Source organism: Lepidochelys kempii, chromosome 6 (genome assembly GCF_965140265.1).
Source record: "Lepidochelys kempii isolate rLepKem1 chromosome 6, rLepKem1.hap2, whole genome shotgun sequence".
Lineage (NCBI taxonomy): Eukaryota > Metazoa > Chordata > Testudines > Cheloniidae > Lepidochelys > Lepidochelys kempii.
The window spans coordinates 116,954,299-116,966,139 of NC_133261.1; positions in this window are offsets into that span (position 1 = coordinate 116,954,299).

Below are 11,841 nucleotides of genomic sequence, written 5' to 3' on the forward strand. Positions count from 1 at the left end.
CTCCAGCTGCGTTCCAGCCAATGATGAGACAACAGAAAAGGGCCAGCGTTGGATGAAAGTGGGCCAGATGGACAGTGATATGTTGCTAACATGCTCCAGCAGAAATGTTCTGCCTCAGACATAAGCTACATTCCTTGGGTAAAATATTGTTCCTTCTTTCTCCCCCATCCTAAATCTATTAGCTTCATACTCTCCCTTCTTCTAACCCCATTAGTCTTTCTAACATCATTTTCTGGTCTAGTGTACCAGTGGTCTCCTCTTCCAGTAACTCTTTGAGGTGGTTCCACTTCAATACTGATCTTTTTGCTACTTCGTTTACTAAAGTAGGGCATACAAGTCTTGGTCTCTGGCTGGATATGGTCAGTCTGCTTTCCAAGAAAGAGCTTGCCCTACCAAGAAGATATCAAGAAGTCTATTTCCCCTTAGGGTGTTCATCCAGAAGCAGCAGTGTGAGTTTTCAGAAATTTAGCTACAATGGCACGTCACATGCTGGCTACCTGTGTCATGTCCCCCTCTAGTGACTAGAAGCTCTTACTGTTGTCAGGTAGGTTTCAGAGGAACAGCCGTGTTAGTCTGTATTCGCAAAAAGAAAAGGAGTACTTGTGGCACCTTAGAGACTAACCAATTTATTTGAGCATGAGCTTTCGTGAGCTACAGCTCACTTCATCAGATGTTTACCGTGGAAACTGCAGCAGACTTTATATACACACAGAAATCATGAAACAATACCTCCTCCCACCCCACTGTCCTGCTGGTAATAGCTTATCTAAAGTGATCAACAGGTGGGCCATTTCCAGCACAAATCCAGGTTTTCTCACCCTCCACCCCCCCACACAAATTCACTCTCCTGCTGGTGCTAGCCCATCCAAAGTGACAACTCTTTACATAATCAAGTCGGGCTATTTCCTGCATAGATCAAGGTTTTCTCACATCCCCCCCACCCCCATACACACACAAACTCACTCTCCTGCTGGTAATAGCTCATCTAAACTGACCATTCTCCAGGTTTAAATCCAAGTTAAACCAGAACATCTGGGGGGGGGGGGGGTAGGAAAAAACAAGAGGAAACAGGCTACCTTGCATAATGACTTAGCCACTCCCAGTCTCTATTTAAGCCTAAATTAATAGTATCCAATTTGCAAATGAATTCCAATTCAGCAGTTTCTCGCTGGAGTCTGGATTTGAAGTTTTTTTGTTTTAAGATAGCGACCTTCATGTCTGTGATTGCGTGACCAGAGAGATTGAAGTGTTCTCCGACTGGTTTATGAATGTTATAAATCTTGACATCTGATTTGTGTCCATTTATTCTTTTACGTAGAGACTGTCCAGTTTGACCAATGTACATGGCAGAGGGGCATTGCTGGCACATGATGGCATAAATCACATTGGTGGATGTGCAGGTGAACGAGCCTCTGATAGTGTGGCTGATGTTATTAGGCCCTGTGATGGTGTCCCCTGAATAGATATGTGGGCACAATTGGCAATGGGCTTTGTTGCAAGGATAAGTTCCTGGGTTAGTGGTTCTGTTGTGTGGTATGTGGTTGTTGGTGAGTATTTGCTTCAGGTTGCGGGGCTGTCTGTAGGCAAGGACTGGCCTGTCTCCCAAGACTTGTGAGAGTGTTGGGTCATCCTTTAGGATAGGTTGTAGATCCTTAATAATGCGTTGGAGGGGTTTTAGTTGGGGGCTGAAGGTGACGGCTAGTGGCGTTCTGTTATTTTCTTTGTTAGGCCTGTCCTGTAGTAGGTAACTCTGACAGCAGGATTGTCTGGCTATGTAGACTCCCTCCTCAGGCCCTACACTACCAGCACTCCCAGCTACCTTCGAGACACCACTGACTTCCTGAGGAAACTTCAATCCATCGGTGATCTTCCTGATAACACCATCCTGGCTACTATGGATGTAGAAGCCCTCTACACCAACATTCCACACAAAGATGGACTACAAGCCGTCAAGAACACTATCCCCGATAATGTCACGGCTAACCTGGTGGCTGAACTTTGTGACTTTGTCCTTACCCATAACTATTTCACATTTGGGGACAATGTATACCTTCAGATCAGCGGCACTGCTATGGGTACCCGCATGGCCCCACAGTATGCCAACATTTTTATGGCTGATTTAGAACAACGCTTCCTCAGCTCTCGTCCCCTAAAGCCCCTACTCTACTTGCGCTATATTGATGACATCTTCATCATCTGGACCCATGGAAAAGAAGCCCTTGAGGAATTCCACCATGATTTCAACAATTTCCATCCCACCACCAACCTCAGCCTGGTCCAGTCCACACAAGAGATCCACTTCCTGGACACTACAGTGCTAATAAACAATGGCCACATAAACACCACCCTATACCGTAAACCTACTGACCGCTATTCCTACCTGCATGCCTCCAGCTTTCACCCTGACCACACCACACGATCCATCGTCTACAGCCAAGCTCTGCGATACAACCGCATTTGCTCCAACCCCTCAGACAGAGACAAACACCTACAAGATCTCTGTCAAGCTTTCTTACAACTACAATACCCACCTGCAGAAGTAAAGAAACAGATTGATAGAGACAGAAGAGTTCCCAGAAGTTACCTACTACAGGACAGGCCTAACAAAGAAAATAACAGAACGCCACTAGCCGTCACCTTCAGCCCCCAACTAAAACCCCTCCAACGCATTATTAAGGATCTACAACCTATCCTAAAGGATGACCCAACACTCTCACAAGTCTTGGGAGACAGGCCAGTCCTTGCCTACAGACAGCCCCGCAACCTGAAGCAAATACTCACCAACAACCACATACCACACAACAGAACCACTAACCCAGGAACTTATCCTTGCAACAAAGCCCGTTGCCAATTGTGCCCACATATCTATTCAGGGGACACCATCACAGGGCCTAATAACATCAGCCACACTATCAGAGGCTCGTTCACCTGCACATCCACCAATGTGATTTATGCCATCATGTGCCAGCAATGCCCCTCTGCCATGTACATTGGTCAAACTGGACAGTCTCTACGTAAAAGAATAAATGGACACAAATCAGATGTCAAGATTTATAACATTCATAAACCAGTCGGAGAACACTTCAATCTCTCTGGTCACGCAATCACAGACATGAAGGTCGCTATCTTAAAACAAAAAAACTTCAAATCCAGACTCCAGCGAGAAACTGCTGAATTGGAATTCATTTGCAAATTGGATACTATTAATTTAGGCTTAAATAGAGACTGGGAGTGGCTAAGTCATTATGCAAGGTAGCCTGTTTCCTCTTGTTTTTTCCTACCCCCCCCCCCAGATGTTCTGGTTTAACTTGGATTTAAACCTGGAGAATGGTCAGTTTAGATGAGCTATTACCAGCAGGAGAGTGAGTTTGTGTGTGTATGGGGGTGGGGAGGATGTGAGAAAACCTTGATCTATGCAGGAAATAGCCCGACTTGATTATGTAAAGAGTTGTCACTTTGGATGGGCTAGCACCAGCAGGAGAGTGAATTTGTGTGGGGGGGTGGAGGGTGAGAAAACCTGGATTTGTGCTGGAAATGGCCCACCTGTTGATCACTTTAGATAAGCTATTACCAGCAGGACAGTGGGGTGGGAGGAGGTATTGTTTCATGATTTCTGTGTGTATATAAAGTCTGCTGCAGTTTCCACGGTAAACATCTGATGAAGTGAGCTGTAGCTCACGAAAGCTCATGCTCAAATAAATTGGTTAGTCTCTAAGGTGCCACAAGTACTCCTTTTCTTGTTGTCAGGTAATAGAGTTTCTCCTTTAACTCCAGTGGGAGAGGCTTGTGTTTTTTGTTCAGAAGGTCCAGTCTCTGCTAACAACTCTGATGAGGTCATTACATACACCTGCAAGCTGTGTGATGAAACTAGTCCACAAGGTAGTTATTGGTGATGGTGTGTAGCGTGAAGATCTGTGCATTACATAGTACTAGTCAGCAAAGAAACCATATAAAAACGCTGCAGATTGTTTAGGGCTTTCTTTTAACATCCCAGAGCACTCTCCTGGATAATCATTGTAGTTTGGTTTATTACTGTAAGGGGAGGATTTGTTCTGTTGTTGCAAAGCATCACCTTAGAAAGAACTTCTAACAACATACCTATTCACTTCATAACAGGTATTTTTTTTAAACATGTATTTTTAAATACTTGACACTTGCATGCTGTGCATCCCTGTGTTGCTTAAAAAAAAATGTTCCACCATATCACAGCATAAATATCATAGGATATGACAGTTGCTATAGCAACTAAGAATCTACTATTAAATAGCACCGACTAGCTCGTAAAACATGTGTAGCCTGTCAGTGCTCCTGACTTTGCAGTAACATAGGTACCATATTGTCTTCAAAAGAGTTTGTCAGTTTAGAAATGAATGTCAATGTGATTATATTTTGCATCTTTTTTTGTCAGCTACTCTGTTGTCTTTTGGGAAGGGCAAATCCCATAGGAATAAAACAGACTGAAACAAATACAGTCTGGAGAGGAAAGGTTAACAAAGTAATTCTCTTATCATACAGTCATTCTGAGACACCGGCTTTGGTGCTGCACTTTGCTGTTCTCCAGCTTTTGGTTTCACAATGTTTTAGTAAGGCAGTGATTCCAGAGCACTGTTCTGCTTTCAAAAATCAGTATTTCCAGTGGTGTAGAATCATATGCGGAAGAATTTTCTGTGAAAGGCACAATACAAATGAGCGATGTGGTGGCCGAGTTAGTGCAGCCTCACCAATCCCAAGAGTTAAAAAGCAGAAGTCAGACCCCAAAATCATGAGCATGGCTAAAAATTGTGACTTTTTTTCCAAAATAATACGTTAGGTTATTTTTCTTTGCCTTGTGGTTTCTGAGCCTGTAGAGTGCACTTGGCTCAAGTTTCCAAGGTTTCTATGCAACCACAAGGGCTAGAAATGTACTTTAATCTCTGAGATTCTCATGCAATCCCTTAATTTCAACACGTTGGGGTTTAAGAAAAACACCAAATATTACAAGGCTTGCGATAAAAGAGTTGGTAACCCTGCAATAGACAATGATGCCAGTATACCTGGATTCTTTCTTTGGAAGTGCTATTTCAATAGTTGTTTAGTGTTGAGATACCAAGGTGATTGGCTCCACACAAATGCTTTAGATCATGGGTTTGCAACCCAGAGGGAGTCAGAAAGAGATCCAGGCAGGTTGCACCCATCCTCCCTTTCTTTATTGTTAGATAAAAGGGAGGTCTCAAAATTCTTTCTTGTTGTACAATGGACTCATCCTTTGGAACAGATTGAGAACCACTGCCTTAGACTGATAAATATCACAAGCCCACCTTACATATGGCTCAGCAGATACCTTCATATTCAGAGCATCATTAGCATTTTCAATCCCAGCCAGTTGGAGGTGCTGAAATTGTCCCCTTTCCTGAACCCAGGTCTCTAGCCTTTAGAGGTTTAATTCTTAGAAACAAATACAGATCCCTATTTTTAATTTTTTAAATTTGTGATTTATTTTTCCCCATAGACCTACAACTTAAAATCCTTGTAACAGCATAGATTAGATTTGCCTTTTATATTTCCTTGCTCTCATTTTTTTAAACCTTAGCATCATTCAGCCTGAGAATTTGTGATAGGCAAAGAAAAATGAAGAGAGATGCTGATTTTCTTTCCTCTGCTGAAAGGTCCAGCATGTCCTAGAAGTGAGATGAAATAGATTAGGGTTTGGTGCCCTCCTGTGGCCATGTGCACTGTTATTGAAACATGACATTCCACGCATTAAAATGCAGTATGAATCAGATCTTTTTGTTTACATTTCTTTTCCCTTATCTGCAGATGGAAGCCAAATTGACAGTAAAGCTGCCAGCTAGACAATTTCAAAACACTTTAAGGCCAGGCCTTTTTGCTTTGTATATCAAAACAGTTATACTTCCTTGTACCAGGTTAATAATATCATTTAAAGTTTAGAGACCAGTGTTTGACTTACACTGGCTAAAGAGACCACAGGTACATGGAACTGAGAGGAAAACTGGCAATTCCCTGAGGATATACTTCCACATCGCCCAGGGGATCTTATGGGTTCCCTTTGTAGGCATACCACAGTAAGAAAGGGAGTACTAGTGGCACCTTAGAGACAAATCAATTTATTTGAGCATAAGCTTTCGTGAGCTACAGCTCACTTCATCGGATGCATTCAGTGGAAAATACAGTGAGGAGATTTATATACACACAGAACATGAAAAAATGGGTGTTATCATACACACAGTAAGGAGAGTGATCACTTAAGATGAGCTATTACCAGCAGGAGAGCGGGCGGGGGTGGGGGGAGGAGGGGGAGAGGAGAAAACGTTTTGTAGTGATAATAAAGGTGGGCCATTTCCAGCAGCTAACAGCAACATCCAAGGAGCAGTTGGGGGTGGGGGAAATAAACATGGGGAAATAGTTTTACTTTGTGTAATGACACATCCACTCCCAGTCTCTATTCAAGCCTAAGTTAATTGTATCCAGTTTGCAAATTAATTCTAATTCATCAGTCTCTCCTTGGAGTCTGTTTTTGAAGTCTTTTTGTTCTAATATTGCGACCTTTAGACTGAAGGTAAAAAATCCATTACAATCTACATACCACACAGACTATGCTGACAGCTTGTGCCACACGCTCTCAAAGAAACTGTGGAACCACCTGATCAACATCCTCTACAGCAAACAGGGAAAGATTAAGAATGAGCTCTCAAAACTGAATACTCTCATAAAAAACCAACCTTCCACACAAACTTCCTTGTGGCTGGACTTTACAAAAACTAGACAAGCCATTTACAACACACACTTTGCTTCTCTACAAAAGAAAAAGGACACTAAACTATCTAAACTACTACATGCCACAAGGGGCCACAACAGAGGTTCCCTTAACCCACCCAGCAATATTGTCAATCTATCCAAGTATATTCGTAGCCCAGCAGAAGAATCTGTCCTATCTCGGGGCCTCTCCTTCTGCCCCTCCACCCCACGAACATGATACAGTCCTGTGGTGATCTAGAATCCTATTTTCGACACCTCCGACTCAAGGAATATTTCCAACACACCTCTGAACAACATACTAATCCACAGAGACCTTCCTAACAACACTACAAAAAGAAGGATTCGAGGTGGACTCCTCCTGAAGGTCAAAACAACAGACTGGACTTCTACATAGAGTGCTTCCGCCAATGTGCATAGGCTGAAATTGTGGAAAAGCAGCATCACTTGCCCCATAACCTCAGCTGTGCAGAACACAACGCCATCCACAGCCTCAGAAACAACTCTGACATCATAATCAAAAAGGCTGACAAAGGAGGTGCTGTCGTCATCATGAATAGGTCGGAATATGAACAAGAGGCTGCTAGGCAGCTCTCCAACACCACTTTCTACAAGCCATTACCCTCTGATCCCACTGAGGGTTACCAAAAGAAACTACAGCATTTGCTCAAGAAACTCCCTGAAAAAGCACAAGAACAAATCCGCACAGACACACCCCTGGAACCCCGACCTGGGGCATTCTATCTGCTACCCAAGATCCATAAACCTGGAAATCCTGGACACCCCATCATCTCAGGCAATGGCACCTGACAGCAGGATTGTCTGGCTATGTAGACTCCCTCCTCAGGCCCTACGCTACCAGCACTCCCAGCTACCTTCGAGACACCACTGACTTCCTGAGGAAACTACAATCCATCGGTGATCTTCCTGAAAACACCATCCTGGCCACTATGGATGTAGAAGCCCTCTACACCAACATTCCACACAAAGATGAACTACAAGTCGTCAGGAACAGTATCCCTGATAATGTCACGGCAAACCTGATGGCTGAACTTTGTGACTTTGTCCTCACCCATAACTATTTCACATTTGGGGACAATGTATACCTTCAAATCAGCGGCACTGCTATGGGTACCCGCATGGCCCCACAGTATGCCAACATTTTTATGGCTGACTTAGAACAACGCTTCCCCAGCTCTCGTCCCCTAATTCCCCTACTCTACTTGCACTACACTGCTGACATCCTCATCATCTGGACCCATGGAAAAGAAGCCCTTGAGGAATTCCACCATGATTTCAACAATTTCCATCCCAACATCAATCTCAGCCTGGACTAGTCCACACAAGAGATCCACTTCCTGGACATTACGGTGCTAATAAGCAATTGTCACATAACCACCCTGTACCGGAAACCTACTGACCACTATTTCTACCTACATGCCTCCAGCTTTCACCCAGACCACACCATGCGATCCATCGTCTACAGCCAAGCTATACGATACAGCCACATTTGCTCCAAACCCTCAGAGAGAGAGACAAACACCTACAAGATCTCTATCAAGCATTCTTACAACAATACCCACTTTACTACAATACCCACCTGCTGAAGTGAAGAAACAAATTGACAGAGCCAGAAGAGTACCCAGAAGTCACCTACTACAGGACAGGCCCAACAAAGATAATAACAGAACGCCACTAGCCATCACCTTCAGCCCCCAACTAAAACCTCTCCAACGCATCATCAAGGATCTACAACCTATCCTGAAGGACGACTCATCGCTCTCACAGATCTTGGGAGACCGGCCAGTCCTTGCTTACAGACAGCCCCGCAACCTGAAGCAAATACTCACCAGCAACCACATACCACACAACAGAACCACTAACCCAGGAACCTATCCTTGCAACAAAGCCCCTTGCCAACTGTGTCCACATATCTATTCAGGGGACACCATCATAGGGCCTAATCACATCAGCCACACTATCAGAGGCTCGTTCACCTGCACATCTACTAATGTGATATATGCCATCATGTGTCAGCAATACGCCTCTGCCATGTACATTGGTCAAACTGGACAGTCTCTACGTAAAAGAATAAATGGACACAAATCAGATGTCAAGAATTATAACATTCATAAACCAGTTGGAGAACACTTCAATCTCTCTGGTCACTCGATTTCAGACCTAAAGGTCGCAATATTAGAACAAAAAGACTTCAAAAACAGATTCCAACAAGAGACTGCTGAATTGGAATTAATTTGAAAACTGGATACAATTAACTTAGGCTTGAATAGAGCCCCATGTTTATTCCCCCCCGCCCCTCCCACTGCTCCTCGGATGCTGCTGTTAACTACTGGAAATGGCCCACCTTGATTATCACTACAAAAGGTTTTCTCCTCTCCCCCCCTTCCCCCCCCCCGCTCTCCTGCTGGTAATAGCTCATCTTAAGTGATCACTTGGGAGGAGGTATTTTTTCATATTCTCTGTGTATAAATAAAGTCTGCTGCAGTTTCCACGGCATGCATCCGATGAAGTGAGCTGTAGCTCACGAAAGCTCATGCTCAAATAAATTGGTTAGTCTCTAAGGTGCCACAAGTACTCCTTTTCTTTCTCCTTACAGTGTGTATGATAACACCCATTTTTTCATGTTCCATGTGTATATAAATCTCCCCACTGTATTTTCCACTGAATGTATCCGATGAAGTGAGCTGTAGCTCACGAAAGCTTATGCTCAAATAAATTGGTTAGTCTCTAAGGTGCCACAAGTACTCCTTTTCTTTTCGCGAATACAGACTAACACGGCTGCTACTCTGAAACATACCACAGTATTGGGGGTCTGGATGGAGGCAGTGGTGTTACTTTCCACAGCCTCTACTGTGTCCATCGTCTGTTTGACACAGGCCATAATATTATGTCATAATAATTAAAAAGAAGCAACAATGAAAATAATATGAATGATGCATTTCTTGTATATAATGTTATCTCTGGGTAGCCCAAGATCCCATGTGCTTCAACAATTCAACTGGGAACTACAAGTTGTGGACTATAAACTGCGGCATGTTGGGAGAACTTCCTGGTTACTGCCAGGTTGCACCTCTGCCCCTGCCCCAGCAGGAGATCTCAGGACTGACTGAGTGAGCTGGGAACATGTAGCAGGCAAGCAGAGAGGAGGCTGCTGGACTTGAAATCCTGTTCTATGTTCTTTACGGAATAAAGCTCTGTTCCTGGTGATTTGTCTGCGTGGGTCTGGTCAGGGCCGTCCTTAGGATTTATGGGGCCCTATGCAGTATTATTAAACTGGTGCCCCTCTGCCCGACGGCAGCCGGGGCTCGCATGTGTATTTTAGATAAGGGTGGTCTTTTGAAGGATTTATTTTAAAAAACTATATGGATGAAGAGCCAAGCATTTAAGGCTAAAGATGAATTCACAGATTGTGCATCTAAAAATCTATGCAACGATTTTTTAGAGATGTGATTTCATAATCTTCAGCAACACACTGATGAAATATTTTTAAAGCAAATTTTAAACTAAGGTCCCATAGACTAACATGTTCTGAGTAAATATTACAGTAATGCACAACTGTTTTTGTCAGTAAATTCAGAAACTGACAGTATATACCTGGGGGTTGGCAAATGCCTGTGAAATGGCTTCATTACCACTTGAATGGCCCTTTAACAGTTTCAGTGTTGTGCTAATAGGTCTGGCAGGCTGGAAGGCTTTTTCACTTTTAAGTACTAGATCCCCTCGGGAGGAAGACTCACCAGGCTGTAGCAGCCAGCTGTGGTGGGAGCCTGCAGGAAGGGTCAGAACTGGGATAGGAAGAGGCAGAAGAGTGGACACTAAGACCCAAGGGTGCCCCAAATTTTCGGATACCCTACGCAACCGCGTATGCCTAAGGACGGCCCTGGGTCTGGTCTCAGGTTAACACATACTGACACAAAACGCAGAGCACACAAAGGAGCCTCAGGCCCAGTTTCTCAAAGGTGTGTAAAAAGTCGCAAGGCAGGCTTCCCTATCTTGAACAACCTCATACTGGGCTAGTGAACGGGGGATGGCGGGCCTACATCACTGTTAGTGAACTGGATGCTTAATGCTGGGGCGTAGAGAAGTTAAGGTTATCTGTTATAACTACTGATCATTTTACAGCATCGTCAATTACAATAGAGAGGTGAATACAATAGTGAATCTGAGTCAGAATGTTTGAATCCAGACAGGAATTTTCCCAAAGTCTGGAGGTTTGAGGGGTGGGGATCATTGTAGGGCGAGGATTCTTTTCTTTCTTTCTTTCTACGGACAAAAAAATATGTTCTTTCATTTTCTTGGCAAGACTTTCCAGCTCCGCTAGACCAAGGTAGCCATCCAGGCATCGTCAGGAGAGGACCCTGCACCAATGTAAGGAAAAGAAAAGGCCCAGGGATGACCCGCTACATGAATGCTCTAGTATACTTGATCATGCCTCAGCACAGGGGGCTGGACTAGATGACCTCTTGAGGGCACTTCGAGCCCTACATTTCTGTGATCCTGATTCTAGACACCAGCCACAAGGTTCAGATTCAGTCCAATCTTCCACTAACTTCTGGGGTGTCTGGATCCAGAATTTTGTTTCAACCTCAAGTCAAGTTGTCTGTAATTGCTTTATATGTCCTCCCACACGAGATGGATGTGATAAGATTTGATTCCCTTTATGCTGTGGATATTTGATAAAAAAACAGGTTTTCACCTTGAAGAAAAATAAATTAGAGGCTATTCCGTAAAGGAGGGAATCCAGTTCTAGCGCTACACTTGGCTGATGCAGCAACTCACGGTGTCGAATACCATCAGGTGGTCGAGGAACATCTCCATAAAACACATCCCCAGACATCGGCACTACCAGGAGGGATGACCTGGAGTGCGGATGAGAAGCGCAGTGGGGAAAGTATCTGAAATACTTTCTTCATGGATTGTATTTTCCAAATGGACAATCTACCCTAAATGCTCAATTACTGAGGGACAATCTACACTCATTCCTATATTTGCTTTCTACAACCAACTCTCTGTATAAATTTTCATAAGTGATGTACCTGAGTATTTGGATTCTAATATCTAAACTGT